The following is an 11,160-nucleotide window of genomic DNA, read 5'->3' as shown; positions in this document are numbered from 1 at the left end:
CATATCCATCAATGCCCCCATTATTATCATTAAAAAGGGGTTTGATCCTTGGACCTTGTTTCATAGGTATAGCTATAAATAGCAACTTCAACAACCATTGTAACACACAAAAATTCTGACAAACTTATGTTACACATTATTCCAAGCTAAATAATATCTTATTTTCTATCTAACGATATTCTTAGCAACCTTCGGAAGCCTTGCTCCCGAAATGAAGTTGTATGCTCTTTTATCTGGATTTCAACGCTAAGTCTTGCATTTTATTTAATTTATTTGTCATTTTGGGATCAAATCGATTCGCTTGTCTATAAACCACACTATAAATTCAACTGTACAATTTCATGTGCAAATAATCTTGTCGCCCTATTGAGTTGATGAAGGTCGTTGTCTCCTTTGTAGGAAGCCCCTTCATCACTGACTTTCCCCATTATCGTCCATAATCACAATGTCTACGGCTGGCTCGGGTGCGTCTTTCTTCACTTTTTTATCCTTACCCTCGGTCGTAGAAGAACGTCACCTTTTTGGTTGCTTGTTCTCCGGCCGGAGACTCCAAAAGGAGGCACTTGCACTAGATGCAGATCCGATGGCGCATGTTCGGGTGAGCGCCTCCTTCAACAACCTCGCAGCCTCCACAAAATCAACCAAAACATCCTTCTCATGGACGGTAACAGAACCTTGCAGGATACCTGAATCCAACGAAAAGTGAGGTTAACCAATTTTCTTATGCACAAAAATGAAATAAAGGGCAGAATCAGTTTCACGAGTGAGCTTACCATGATTCTTGCCCCTCAACTGTATTTGGGGGCCAATTCTTTCCATCGGCAGGTCTCAGGCGTAGTTCTAAACCTACCGGTTCAGGCCTTCAACTGTTGGTGGTGTCCACCAAGTTACTGAAATAATAAAAGGATAAGGATCAACAACGGCATGAAACAACCTTTTTTCAAAGAAAAGATAGACTTTGAACTTACGTGTAAGAGTCTAGGAGTCACTGAAGTATGGAGTTGAGGTCGAGATGATGTCCCTGGTGGCAATAACGACAAATTGCTTCAGACATCCACGGTCCTCGTCGTCATCCATGCTGGTGAGAAAAGCATGGTGGCCACGTTTGCTAAAATTTATAACTCCCCTACAAAACATCTTTGCGGAGTAGATATTTATCATGTGAGCCAAGGTAATCTCCTCCTTTTTCTGGAACAGCCGCCACAGACATGCTACTGTTCGCCACAATGAAGGGCCCACTTGTGCCAAATAAACCTGGTATTGATGGCACAACTCCAAAATCACAGGGTCAAGTCCCCCGCTCAAAGAAAATGCACCCAAAGTTAATGGGTACGTGTAAATGTACATGAAGCCCTTCATAGCAGAGGTTACTCGCTCCACCAGATCGGGAACAATAATGTTTAGGTCGTGGCAATTGCAGTCCTCTTTAACAACAGGATTGCTGGAAGGGCGAATAGAAGAGGGTTATTTGCCATTCGAGATCTTGAAGAAGGGAACCTCTCTTCAAAGTCCTTGACTTTGTTGAGTTGTTTAGGGATGATAGTACTCATCGTAGGAAAGTCAGCATCAACGTAAACTTCTTTGGCTTTGTTCTTCTGTGGGATCCTACCGAAGAGAAGACCAGAGTTCTTGGAAGAGTTAGTAAAGGAAGTCCTTGTCAGCAGAAGGTGGTAAGAGTTCTTTGAAGTAAATTAAAGAAAGACGAAAGAAGCAAAGAAGTTGCGAGAGTTTGTAAAATTGTTAAGTGTAAAAGAAGATGAATTAGGCGTATAAGTAAAGGAATATGAAGCTAAAATCGTGGCCATGATTAACTCGAGAACCGATGAAAATATTGCTAAATCGTGGAGTAACACGTGTTCGGGGTATTAAATGCGAAGAGACGTGTTCGGGGTATTCCGCCAAGAAAGGAATCTTCACCAACTTTCCGGTGACACAAAGATGTGCCACCGAAAAAAATAGGGACTATCTGTATAGGATAAAATCAGTTCACATTAAATACTCGAATGGCAAAATGACACGTGGAACCAGAGACAGATGAAGACGAAGCAAGTGAAAACCAAGGTCAAGGATAACAACTTCGGTTGGCATCGGGGAGACCCCGAAGGGAACATTATCAATGAGAGCAAACAAATATTTGTCACCAAGTGACAGTCAATGAAGAATATTCCTCAATATTAAATACACATAAGTTACAGTAAATTTTGGCATTCATGATCTGCCGTTAAATATTCATCAATGGACCCCATTATTGTAATTTAAGAGTGTCTTGATCCTAGGACCTTGTTCCCTAGGTATAGCTATAAATAGTGACTTCCATAATCATTGTTACACACGAAAATTCTAATAAACTTATGCTACACATTATCTAAAGCTGAATAATACTTTATTTTCTATCTAATGTTATTCTTATTACTGCCTTCGAAAGCCTTGCTCTCGGAACTAAGCTGTCTGCTATTTTATCTTGATTCCTTGCTAAGTCTCGCATTTTGTCTCATTAATTTATTATTTTGGGATCAAATCAATTCAATTGTCTATAAATCACGCTATAAATTTAATTGTATCATTTTACGGGTAAATAGATTGGCGCCCACCGTGGGCGTAATGGTGTTTATCCTTGTATTTGTTACTAATCTGTTTGATTCTTTATTTCTTAGCAAAAATCATAAAAATTGGCAGTTAACGATATCAATATCGCACACGACGTTGAGGCACAAGAGAATCTGCCTCAACATGAGGATTTGATCAGTGACACCTGCAATGAAAATGACATAGTAATGCCAGCTCATGGTGGGAGATATCCCCGACATATACAGGAGCCAACTCCAGAGATGCTGAGGACGCGCACGTTGCGAAAATGGTGAGGATCTTGAGAGAACAAAAAAGGCCATCATGGACAATATCTCCCGACAAGGCCAGGCCATGACAGAATTAAGGCAAGCATTATCGGGTGCTTCTATCAACTCGAATAGAAGAGGACAGTTTCTCCCGGTGCTCCCGCAAATCAAAAAGCGCAAAGGGTTGACAATAACACCCTAGGGGTGAGGTCGGCTTCAACGAGGCTGGGGGACCGGTAGGGAATCTAGTAATAACAACAATAATGACCCCTTCAAAGCCGAGCTCATATAGTTTATGGGGGAAGTAAACACTCGAATGGACCAAATTTCGAGTGCACCACAAGTGTTGAAGGGCCCGGACTCAAAGAGATACACCTAGTTGCCGTTCAAACCAAGTGCAACACCAGAGTTAATTTTGAAGCACTTTAAAATTCTAGATGTACCAAAATATGATGGAAATTCAGACCTACAGGAGCACATCACCACTTACACAACGGCGGTGAAAGGGAATTACCTGGCTCCACATGAGATTGAGTCGGTCCTGCTGAAAAAGATCAGAGAAACCCTCACGAAGTGGGCCTTGACATGGTATTCACTCTTACTCGAACATTCAATAGATTCCTTTGAGATGCTCGCAGACTCTTTCGTCAAGGTCCATACCGGGGCCAGGAAGGGAACGTCTGAAAGGCAGATATATTCAGAATTGTGCAAAGAGAGTTCGAATTGAATTGGGAGTACGTGACCAAATTTTAGAAAGAGAGGATATTGCTACGGGTCGTGCCAGATGAATGGGCAAATGATGCATTTACTAAGGGGCTGAACTCGAGGAGCTTCGAAACCTCTCGAAAACTAAAACAAAGCCTGATCGAGTTCCACGAAACTACATGGGCAGATGTCCATAACCGTTACGAGTCAAAGATAAGAGTAGAAGATAATCAGCTCAGGTTCCCGTTATCAAATAAGGGTTGGGATCGAGAAACAAATAAGGATAAATCAAAGGATAAGTTTGATATAGATCAACGATCTTCTAATGGCTGGTTTTTTCCCTTTAAAAGGGTCGAAGGACGCGGTAGTGGATTACGGTCGGTGCGTAAGTTCACTCCCGACTGGAGAATTGATCATGGCAGAATAACAGGTCATTGCAAGATAAAGAGGTATCAGGTTCCCACGATTCCACCTATCCCAATTTGCCCGAGTATAATTTCAATATCAGTGTATTGGAAGCACGTTTTCGAGGTCAATGAGATATCCTAGCCAGAGGGGCCCTAATCTATGGTGCGAGTATCATGGGACTAAGTCGCCGAGGATGGCATCACCTTCACAGAAGAAGACGCTGATGGACTTTTATTGTCGCACAACAATTGCCTGGTAATTTCATTTAATATTCATGATTTTAAAATAAAACGTGTTTTGGTGGACCAAGGAAGTTAAGCAAATATCATTAAATGAAGAGTGCTGGAGCAAGCCAAGCTGACCTAAAGCATCACTCCGGCAACCAAGCTCCTCGTCGGGTTCAACTTAGTAAGTGTGACAACCCGAGGGGAGATCTTGTTGCCCACAAACACTGAAGGAGTCATGATGACTACCTTGATTGAAGTAGTAGATGGCGACATGGGTTACAACATAATTCTTGGCAGACCATGTTTACATGAGATGAAGGCTATACTATCAACATATCACCAATTTCTGAAATTTCCAACTCCAGAGGGAATCAAACAAATAAGAGGAGATAAACCATCGGGAAGGAAAATGAACGTGGTCTCGATTTCTAGTAGTAAAGGGAAGGATCATGTGGCATAGTAATTACATGAACCGGTGCCAGCTCTCAAATCAAGTGAAGACGACAAAGAGAATGAGTTGCCAGAATACCACTAGGTACCAAGGTATTTCCAGGTATCGAATGAAATGTATGCGACCAAATCCACGGCGGAAGAACTCGAACAAGTAGCATTGTTCGAAAAGTTTCTAGAGAGGAAGTTCCACTTGTAGACAAGACTAAATCCCGAGCTCAGGTCAGGATTTATATAATTTCTTAAAAGTAATATTGACTATTTTGCATGGGCACATGCAGATATGGCAGGTATCTCACTAGAGGTGATCATGCACAAGCTAAGCCTGGACCCCAACATCCCGCTGGAAAATCAGAAAAAGCGCCCTATGGCCGAGGTCAGAAAAAGGTTTGTCAAAGAAGAGGTAACTCGATTGCTCTATATTGGTTCAATCCAAGAGGTAAAGTATCTCGACTGGCTAGCTATCATAGTAGTAGTTCCAAAAAGAATTATAAATTCTATATGTGTATAAATTTTAAGGATCCGAATAAGGCATGCCCAAAAGACTCGTTCTCATTGCTAAACAATAATCAGATGACTGATGCAACGGCCAGGCACGAGTTGATGAGTTTCCTTGATTCCTTTTCCGGGTACAACCAAATTAGGATGAACCCGAAAGATCAGGAAAAAACTTCGTTCATAACGAACTTTGGCACATTTCTACAATGTGATGCCCTTCAGGCTTAAGAACACCGGAGCCACTTATCAGAGGCTCGTGAACTAAATGTTCGAAACAAATAGGGAAACAATGAATGTTTACATAGATCATATGGTGGTTAAGTCTTTGAACACAAGTGACTATTTGAAACACCTCCAGGAACCTTTGACATCCTAAGGAAGCACAACATGAAGCTTAACCCAGGAAATTGTGCGTTCGGAGTCAACTCCGGTAAAGTTTTGGGTTTACTGGTGTCATAAAGGGGGATCAAAGTCAATCCTGACAAGATTAAATCCATCGAGGACATTATAAACTAGCTGAAAAATGTGAAAGAAGTCCAAAGACTAACCAGAATACTGGCCGCTCGAAGCAGGTTTATTTCTCGGTTTTCAAAAAAATGCCATCACTTCTTCTCACTTCTGAAGAAGAAGAACAACTTCAAGTGGACTCTAGAATGCCAACAAGATCTAAATGACCTAAATGGTATCTATCAAGCCCTCCATTGCTATGAAAATCAGAAGAAGGTGAATAGTTGCAAATATACTTAGTGATCTTGGGGATAACGGTAAGTGCCATTTTAGTCTGAAAAGGCAAATCTACATAATCGCCTATCTATTACGTTAGCAATATTTTATCGGGATGGAAACTCGTTATCCACACCTTAAAAAATTGGTTTTAGCCCTCGTAGTTACCGTTCAGAAGCTTAGGCCTTATTTTTAGTGCCACCCTATAGCGGTGGTGACAACCTTTCCACTCTGAAATGTCCTTCAAAAAATATAATTGTCAGGTCGACTGGACAATGGGCAGTTGAAATTAGTGAATTTGATATCGAACATAAACCTAGGACTGCGATCAAATCATAAGTTTTGGCTGACTTTGTGACCGATTTCAGTCCCAGGCTACTTCCTATGGCCACAAAGGAAGTGTTGATGGTGTCGAAAATAACATAAGGAGTTTGGACCTTGTTCACGGACAGAGCTTCTAACGTAAAAGGGTCCGGGCTCGGTGTGGTCTTAGTCATGCCTTTGGGAGAATTCCTAAGGCAAGCCATAAAAACTGTTCCCTAGACTAACAATGAAGCCGAGTATGAGGCTTTGATTGCAGGACTTGAACTAGCTCAGGGACTAGACTCCAAGGTCATTGAAATCATATACGATTCCCAACTGGTATTAAATCAAGTATATGGAATCTTCGACACCAAGGAACAAAGCATGAAACAATATGTGGTGAAAGTTCAAACTCTACTCGCACGATTCAGTGAATGGTTAATTACTGATATCCCAAAAGAAGAAAATGCAAAAACAGATGCATTGGCCAACCTAGGCTCATCCACGAAAATGAAGGGATCAAATTCCGATACAGTAGTACAATTTATGCACTCAATACTGGATGTAGATGGTTATTATGAATTAAATACAATCAACCTGATCTAGTACTGGAGGAATGAGATCGATTACCTTGAGCACGATGATAAGTGGGGATTTTGACTACTTATTAGCGCCTTTTAGCTTTTGTTTTAGTCTAAAAGCGTTTAATTGTGTTCCCAAAAACTGATAAAATATGCTTAATTGCAGGAATATTGGAAATTAAACTCCCGAGATGAAATCCAACTCAAGAAGGAGTAATCTAAACTCAAGGACATAAAAGGCATAGAAGCTCAGAAGTACGGACCACAGAATATTATCTACGGCCGCAGATTATGAAGGAAAGGTCAGCAGAGTTTGGTGCAAAGTGCAGTCCGCACATGAATTGTGCGGCCACAAAAGCTAGGCCAGGAGCAAAGTTCAGAGAATGTGCATTTCAAGTCCATCAAAAGTGCGGACCGCGCAAGAATTGTGCGGCCGCAAAAGAAGTGTTATGCGGCCGCAGATGTAAAAGTGCGAACTGTAGAAGAGTAAGATACGACCGCAGTTACAAATCTGCGGACCATAGAAAGAGTGCCTTGTGGCCGCAGATCAGAATTATGCAGCCGCAGACTTCCAGTCGTAAAAAGTTGAAGAATTCTACAAACTGCACATGGAATTGTGCGGATGTCAAACCTTTCGAAGGGTATTTTTGTCCGAAATTTCCAACCCTGTATAAATAGGCGAGTTTCCCATTTGTAGGTTATGTTTTGACATTAGCAACTACAGTAGCCGTTTCTCTTTGCTTATTTTAGTAGTTTCTCGTATTTTGGGATATTTAGCATAGATTTTATCATTTTGATTTTACAATATGAGTTTAATTAGCATCTCTTATTCTATTTCTTCAATTTCAGGCATGAGTAGCTATATTTTTACTAGGGTTGTGACCCAACCCTAGTGTATGAACCTTATGGGTGTTCAATTTAATGCTTGTTTATGGTTGGATACTTATTATTTAGCGTTATTCATGCTTTAATTTGTGAAATTAATGGTTCACGCCTATTTGACTTGATATCTACTTGAGAAAGAGAGACTTAGTCTAGAAAAACTTGGCTAACAAGAAATTGGGTCAATTGAGAGATTGATGATCCCAATTAAAGGGTTCAACCTAGAGATAGTAATAACCCGACTTGATCTTTTGTCAACCGTTTTGAGCAATACCCATTGGATTTCAGAAGGCCAAATTGGGCAAAATTACTCTCTAACCGAGAGGTATTGAGTGGGTAATTGAGTGTTGATAGCTATAATATATCCCGATCAACGAAACAAGTATTAAGGTTTATATCCCATTAGGCAAATACCTATGTGATGGTCATAGCCCTAGGCCTTTTACGAAACTTGAAAAACAACAAAACAATTTCCTAGTTTCATTTCTTAACTGTGAAATCTTAGTTTAAAATAGACATAGAAACAACCCCAATTTGTAAAAGTTTAAATTGAGACAATTCATACTCACGCACTACAATATATACTCCGAACTCCAACATATAGCTCCATGAGGAAATCAACCCTGACTCCTTGTTGGATATTACTATTGCAATCGACCGTTTTATAACCTTTTGAGGTGTGAATTGGACGAGACCTCACGACAAGCTGCCCAAAGACCCGAAGGCATCCCTGGTACTTTGTACCAAAGTAGCTCGCTATAACTTCTGGGGAGGATAATTATATATAAGGTAAAACTAATTACGTCATGAGAGAGGTTTATGAAGGAATTTATGAAAATCATTCAGATGCAGATTCGTTGGTGTTGAAACCAGTTAGGGCAGGATATTACTAGCCCTAGATGGAACAAGACGCTAATGCGTTCATTCAGAAATGTGACAAGTGTCAACGCCATGCATCGTTAGTGCACCAACCGACAGAATTGTTGCATTTGGTATTATCCCCATGGCTATTCATGAAGTGTGGGATAAATATAGTCGGGTCGCATCCACCAGCTCCCAGGAAGGTAAGATTATTTTTAATTTTAACTTATTATTTTACTAAGTGGGTTGAAGCAAGTCCTTACCAAAAAATCGGCGAGCACGAAGCGGTCGATTTCCTATGGGAGAACATAATTTTCCGGTTCAGAATTATGAAGGAATTGCATGCGACAAGGGCCACAGTTCATAGGCTCAAAGGTCACAAAATTCTTTGAAGACTTGAAAATCAAAAGAATAACATCTTTTCCATACCATCCGAGTGCAAATGGGCAAGCAAAATTAACAAATAAGGTGATTATTCAGAACCTCAAAAAGAGATTGGAAGAAGTCAAAGGCAAGTTTCTTCAAAAGTTACTGGGAGTATTATGGGCATACTGGATGATGACCAAGTCAAGCATGGGAGAGACACCTTTCTCTTTCGTATATGAAGCAGAAACTCTAATCCCGATAAAAGAAAGAAAACCAACCTTGAGGTATTTTCAGGCGGGCGATAAAACAAACAACGAAGCATTGCTAGTCAAATTGGAGTTGCTTGATGAACGTGTGGACTTGGTGTACATAAGGATGGTGGCCCATAAACAAAGAATGGAAAGATCGAAGAGCCAATCTCTGTTTTAAGAAAAGTGACTCAAAACACCCGAGAGCTCAATGCAGGAAAATTGGGTCCGACGTGGGAAGGCCCTTACCGGGTTTTAGCTATCACCAGAAAATGATCAAATGCACTAGAAAACTAAGATAGAGTCAAATTGCCGAGAAACTAGAACATGACTCACCTCAAAAGGTATTATTGTTGAGCAGCACCGCTTATATTGAAAGTATGTGCTGGACTCTTTTTCCCTTCGTCCTGTTTTTGTCCCACTTAAGTTTTTCTGGCAAGGTTTTTAATGAGGTAGAAATAGAAAATATACTATGAAGGAAACACCATCAGTATAAATAAGACGTTTAAACGACAAGGTATCAAAATGATAAATCACTGCGAGATGGTTAAATAGTCTTTGGCTCGGTGGCAAATTCCTAATGGGAAGAAAAACTTGCCACTAGACCAAAGGCTATTCAATAATTTACAAGTGTTTTCCCTACAAGACGCTAGGGGTGGTTAGATAATCTATTGCTCGACAACAAAGTTCTTAACGGGAAACAAAGCTTGCTATCGGACCAAAGATTATCCAATCATTCGCTAGTGGAATTCTCAAAGGAGCAAGACTTCTAGTATTTCAATTCACATTCTTTGCATTCGAATACTAGGGGACATGATATGAGAATACAACAACCAAATTGCCATAGAAATCGGGACTAAAAAATTCAGGATAAAAAATGTCTCATCAAGACCAGGGACTGCACAACCAGCCCTGTAGAAACAAGTTGTACAAATTAGCCACATGTAATGGCAATTTCTTTCCTTTCAGCAAAATGAATGCATAGGTACTTTTGAAGATAGAAGGAATAAAATAAAGTCCTTTTATTTTTATATTGTTTCTTGTCCAAACGATGAATTGATTTTATCATTTAAAAGTTAATCAAGTACTTCAAATGCTAGTGCCAAACGAACAGGAGAAGTCCTCTTCAAGAGCACTATAAACTTAAGAGGGACCTCTCTTATGAAACCAACATAAAAGGGTTGGTTCTAGAAGAGTTTATGTGCGGAACCCCAATTCTATCGGGGAAAAATGCATCTAAGGCATTGCATAATTCAACGCAAAAAAGTACGTTTTGCGCAATGGTTAAACAAAAAGCAATTTTATTTATCAAACGTACCAAGTAACACAAGTACAAAAATACAAAAAGAAAACAACAAAGGAAATAAAGAAAAGCTAAATTACATCGCCCCCCAAAACTCGAGGGAAGAGGAGCATTAACGCCCCCGAGAAAAGTAGTTGGATCTGCCGTCGGCTCTGGATCTTGGCCTTTATCGTTATTCTTCTTAAATTCCTCCTCGGTTCCTGAGAACTCGGAACTGGAACCAGAAGAGTTAGTTGCTTTATGCTGATATGGGAGGCATCCTCAAGATATTAACTCCAATTCTCGGGCCTTGACGATTTCAACGTCAATATCAATGATGCTCGCTTTGGCCTATTCCAAGGGTTTTTCTCGTCATACTATTCATAACATATGTTTTTTCAATAATGAGGGAATCCGCTCGGCGCTGGATCTCTGATTTAAGCCGATCAACCTCAATCCAAAAGCCATCCCGTTCGAATCTCGTGGCGCTATGGCTAAGATCAAGGTCACGGATAGTGGTTATATGAACCTATTTATGTTCCATGATCCTCTATACCTATCCTCCATCTGGGCATGCTTCTCATTGATAGCAGCAACTTCATAATCATTGGAGTTCAAGGTTGCCTCCAAATTATTCACTATCTCAATGTAGGTAGATTCGTGCTCGCATCAGTGAGCACAACATTTTGGACCTCAAACCATTTATCCTTGGCTTCTTGAAACTGTACATTTAGCTGAGAGGCTTCTTGGTTTAGGGCCATCACTTCCTGCTCACTCTGTTGCTACCGAGCC

The sequence above is a fragment of the Nicotiana sylvestris genome, chromosome 1 (genome assembly GCF_000393655.2).
Source record: "Nicotiana sylvestris chromosome 1, ASM39365v2, whole genome shotgun sequence".
Taxonomy (NCBI): Eukaryota; Viridiplantae; Streptophyta; class Magnoliopsida; order Solanales; family Solanaceae; genus Nicotiana; species Nicotiana sylvestris.
The sequence above is the reverse complement of the archived record's forward strand: the minus strand, read 5'-3'. Positions refer to the sequence as shown.